The following is a 5,394-nucleotide window of genomic DNA, read 5'->3' on the forward strand; positions in this document are numbered from 1 at the left end:
ATAAGGAAAGTAGAGTAAGGAAAAAATGAGCTTATTATACCAACATGGAACCAACACTGGCTGCTTACACAGTTTCAAAAGAAAGGGGGAAACCCTATTCCTGAATCCTAAGAGCAGGATAGTAAGTGATGAACATGAGGAAATGCAGTTACATTTACTTAAAATTGGTTCAGATGAAGATTAAGCACAGGTTTCCTAAAACCTATGGGTTTTCTTGTGGAATTTAAATGAAATTTTAGAGAAGTCATAATGTAGGTTTTCAGAGAGGGAGATTCAGGCATAAGGGCAGCAAAGACAGTGACTGAGATTGCAGTCCTTTCTTTTCTCTTTTCTTGTCTTTTCTTTTCTACTTGAATATAGCAGATCCAAGTTTTATTACAAGGCCAAAGAAAAGAAACACTACTGCTGTGGGACAAGACATGGAACATCTGCAGTCAAAATTTCTCATAGTCCTTCCCCCACCAAAGGACTTCTTCCTCCCACCCTTCCCCTCTTCTCCAACATCTGGCAGGGCAACTGTGGTCAAAGGAAGATTGACAGAAGTGTAAACAGCTGCCTTCTGACAGAAGCCATGTTAAGCGTTGCTTCCCTAAAGCACAGTAGCCCCACCGACCAAGCCTTCCTTTGTGGCTATTTGCCTCCAAGGTAGGAGACATACTTCCCAGTTTTCTTCAGGGTGTTCAGTAAGGTGTCAACACTGTGCTCTGAGTCTATATTCACCTTCTCGTTGGGCAGGTCAATTTCAAACTGAACACCTCCCAGCTTGTTGAGAACACAGCTGACAGCATTAGAGCACCCTTCATGGATCATGTCTACAAAGAATTCATGTTTTGGCATGGCTGCTGTGGCTGCTGCTGCTCCTCTTCTTCCTCCAAAGCATGGGTCAGCAAACGAAGGCTCGTGGGCCAGAATAGGCCAAATTGCCTTCCAAATCCGGCCCGCAGACGGTCCAGGAATTGCCACGTGGATCACCAGCAGGTGGATTGCCAGTGCACGTGTTCTTTCCCTCTCCCTCCCTCTCCTTCACAGAACGGTGGTGGTGGCGGCGGCGGCAGCGGCAGCGCCTCCTCCCTCCCTCTCCCCGCCCTGCCTAGAGGAGGAAGGGGGCTGGGCTTTGTTGGTGCCAGCCCCTCTCCAGAGCCATTTTGCACCCTGCTCATCGTCCCTCCACCGCTGCCGCCAGCCCCTGCCACTCGCAAGACACAGGAGCCATGGTTGGCTGAGTGCCCCTCTCGAGTGTCCATTTAAAGCAGCCCTTCTCTGGAGCCCCTCCGCCGCCAGCCCCTGCTGCTTGCAAGACACGGGAGCTGTGGTTGGCTAAGCGCCCCTCTCAAGCAGCCGCTATTTAAAGCAGCTCCTCTCCGGAGCCTTTTCACGCACCGTTCATCATCCCTCTTTCATTTTTTCTTCTTCAGAATATAGTCTTGCCCCCCACAAGATCTGAGGGACAGTGGACCGGCCCCCTGCTGAAAAAGTTTGAGGACCCCTGCTCCAAAGCCTTCCTGGCTGCTGCTCAGTGGAATAACACAGCTCCCTCCGCAAAAGAAAAAGCCTCTTTGTTTCTTTTTGAAAGAAACTCAGCTCCCAGGCTGAGTTTCTGCTTCATGGGTGGAGAAACCTGGGTCCAGAGGCCAAATGTAGTCCTTCCTGGAAAGCAATTTTCTGACAGATTCATGTCATTGAACTGTGAACTTGGTCCAGTATACCTGAAGGAGCGTCTCCACCCCCATCATTCTGCCCGGACGCTGAGGTCCAGCGCCGAGGGCCTTCTGGCGGTTCCCTCAGTGCGAGAAGCAAAGCTACAGGGAACCAGGCAGAGGGCCTTCTCGGTAGTGGCACCCGCCCTGTGGAACGCCCTCCCATCAGATGTCAAAGCGATAAACAACTACCTGACATTCAGGAGACATCTTAAGGCAGCCCTGTTCAGGGAAGTTTTTAACGTGTGATATTTTATTGTATTTTTGGTTTTTATGGAAGCCGCCCAGAGTGGCTGGGGAGGCCCAGCCAGATGGGCGGGGTATAAATAATAAATTATTATTATTATTATTATTATTATTATTATTATTATTATTATTATTATTTAACTTTCCTGGTAGACAGGTGTGTGTGTGTGCATGTCTGGAATGCAACATACTGCACAGAGTTATATCCATTGCTCTGATGACCTTTGCCTCTGTTCCCATACATAACCAGCATGTGGCTTCCTGAAGACTGCCCATGAGGAAAAAGTTTCCCATCCCTACTCAATAAGGTTGATGGAGCTCCCTCCCTCAGGTATTCCTTGAATGTAGAGTGGTTTATAAATTCTGAAATAAAGGAAAAACGAAATTGCATTCTAATTTTCATACAACTGAGGCCTTGTGTTTTAGGTCTGATTTCCTGTTGGCCCCTTTCCCCCTGGTTTTGTGTTAGCATTACAAATAGTCACTGTTCCTATTGCAAGAAAAGAAATTATGAAGCTTGGCAACATCATTAGTGCCAGACTGATTCCTTCTTGTCCTTTGATCCCCACATTCAAAGATAAAGATAAAGGCAATGCTGCATGCCTGAGAGTAACTGCAGAGAGAAAGGCTTTGAAGAAGAGTAGTAGTTCAGGGTAGACATGCTGAATATGAGACAGATATTGGATAGCTAAGTGGCTGAAGAAGATGCACACCTGGATATAAGGTGCTTTATACAACTTTCCCATTGTGCCACTGTTTTCCAAGAAGTCACTTTTTCGTTGTCTATGCTTGTTTTCCTCTGCATAGTGTATAGCTCAGAACATTCCTGATGAATAATCAGAATCCCCATTCCACTGTCCTTTGGGCTCATCTGGGGAAACTGGCAGCTTCTAAGGCCGGCAGCTCAAGGCTGCAAGGTCCAGGGGTAAGATGGGGACCACCTCTGAGGCTAATTTGCCTCTTCAGCTTGGAGATTTGGTTCAACATTTAAGAAAGTGGCGCCATTTTCATTCCATCTGCCTATGTCTTTATTTCAGGCCTTGGTCATAAGTAACTTCATCTAGGTCTGTTCGTAATGTCTGGGAAAGGCATGTGTTTGTTTTGAAACTAATGGACAGGAATTATCCTATCGATAATAGAATAGAATAAAATCCAATTACAGCCCTTCTTATCATGTTATAATCAGCATGCCACATATTCTAAAAGTTGATGAAAAGAATCATACTTAATTTACTAAATTGCAAAATCTATCCTTGTAAAGAAAATCCTGATTCACTTAAGATAGCAGGAACCAGAATATTATTGTGAATTAGCAATGTGTCCAACACTAGGTTGGCTGAGATATTTCTGCATAGAAAGCCTGTATATTTAAGAGATCCCTTGTTCAGGTGAAGCGGCACAATGTGTGTCTGTATGCTGCAGACCACAGCAACCATTCATTCACATGTGGAAAGTAAAGGAAGTATTGGGGAACACCACAGATGGGATTAAACCTTTATAAATTTACAGTTGCATTTTCTTTTTCCTGTATAGCTTAATCTAAGCCATTGGGAACTGCCAGCCATTATCTCCAAAACATCACCCCTTCTTCTGCAGGGCCCTGTCTGGAATTTCATTTCTTAGTAACCCTGCACCTATATAAAGATAAAGGTAAAGGGACCCCTGACCATTAGGTCCAGTCGTGACCGACTCTGGGGTTGCGGCGCTCATCTCGCTTTATTGCCTGAGGGAGCCGGTGTACAGCTTCCGGGTCATGTGGCCACCATGACTAAGCTGCTTCTGGCGAACCAGAGAAGTGGTACCTATTTATCTACTTGCACTTTGACATGCTTTTGAACTGCTAGGTTGGCAGGAGCAGGGACCGAGCAACGCGAGCTCACCTATATACCTGTACCTAAATAAGCCCCAGTGAACAGTGTGGGTTGTTTGTGAGTAGACATGTTTAGGATTTGTTATGGTATTTATATTTCCCATCAATTGTGTTTTTTGAGCTAGATTTGATAAAGGACTGGATCAGATAATATTTCTACCGTCTCCCAATCTAGAACCTCCCAACTCATCTGGAATGTAATCAAGACATAATCACTTAATACATTAGGTTTTGCATATAGGTTATATTCAGCCATGGTACCTACTGAATAACTGGGGTTGGTTAAGCTGGCACTAGGCAGGCAGGCAGGGAAAGCATGTTTACAGTTCTTTCCCCATGATGGGGCCAGACTGAGGGGGAAGTATTATCTGATCCAGCCCAAACGTGTTCTTGGTTACAAATGCAGCATTCTCATATTAGAACATGGGTATCATTTCTTACAGATTAAAATTAGCTACTGGTCAGCTGCAGGTGTCAATTCATTTAACCTTTCATATAACTAAGGGTGTTGCTAACCTAAAGGAAACATCATCTGAATGGTAAAAATAATAATAATGGTAATTTTTTAATGGCCACACAAACTGGAAACCTTCCTTGGCTAATATTCTATACATTGTGGTTGCTTTTGTTTACTCAGTTTTGGACAGACCTTTTCTTGAATACAGAATCAGAAGGGTGGCACAGCCACCCAGTCAATGTCTAGTTACGAGCTAGGGCAGTAAGTGTGGCAACTGGCAAGACCTATTTGAGATGAAATATAGGCAAATCAGGTAACAAATGCCAAACTTGATCCCTGGCTCCTGCTTGAAATAACACATGTTTGACCAGAAAGATCACTGAAGAAGAAAACTGACCTTCAATTATAAATGTTAAAATGCATCAATATACCATCTAAGCCTTTTCTCTATGGCCTTTATTTTAAAATAAGAATTCTTTTAAAACAAATTAGCTATGACATTTTCTTCATCGGCTTTGTTATACTCAAATATACCTTCCCACACATTAGCATAATTTCGAAATTACTCACTTACTATATTATGAAACTATATCGTCTAATCATTGAGAACAAACTATTTTGTGCCCCATTTATGTGATCTAGAACACACAGAACATATTCTGATTCATAGAGGAGAACAGAAAGGTCCCTTTGGGTTGCACTCCACACATTTTGAGAACTACTTGCTGGGTGGGGGGTGGGGGGCGGCGGATGCCTGAATAGTGATACCGTGTGGCTGGTATAAGGACTTGTTTGTATATGCTGATTTATATCTTATGTATATATCCAACCTCATTGATACCACCAACAGTATGACATAAATATTGTAGTGGTGAATTCTAGAATGAATAGACATTCTGAAATATAATCAGCATTAACAAAATTAATGTGCTATACCTTAATTTCTATTGATATATATCCTTTTCATCAACATGTTTTCAAACTAACAACATCCCCAGCAGAAAGCAACCACATTCTCTGGGGAAATTGATCTTAAGTGTGGTTAATACACCCGTCTGTTATGATGATACATAATTAGGCATTATCAAAATGGTCAGAAATAAAAGGTTTCAGAACAGTTATGA

General features: G+C 43.4%; 1 pseudogene across 1 annotated transcript; it reads right to left on the minus strand.

Annotated features, from left to right (window-relative positions):
- Positions 1-450: 450 nt before the first annotated feature.
- On the minus strand, positions 451-867 carry LOC308577949 (copper transport protein ATOX1 pseudogene; annotated as a pseudogene). Its single transcript has one exon. The product of its transcript is annotated as a copper transport protein ATOX1 pseudogene (transcript).
- Between the last annotated feature and the right edge of the window lie 4,527 nt (positions 868-5,394).

Source organism: Podarcis bocagei, assembly GCF_964188305.1.
Source record: "Podarcis bocagei genome assembly, chromosome: 2".
Taxonomy (NCBI): Eukaryota; Metazoa; Chordata; class Lepidosauria; order Squamata; family Lacertidae; genus Podarcis; species Podarcis bocagei.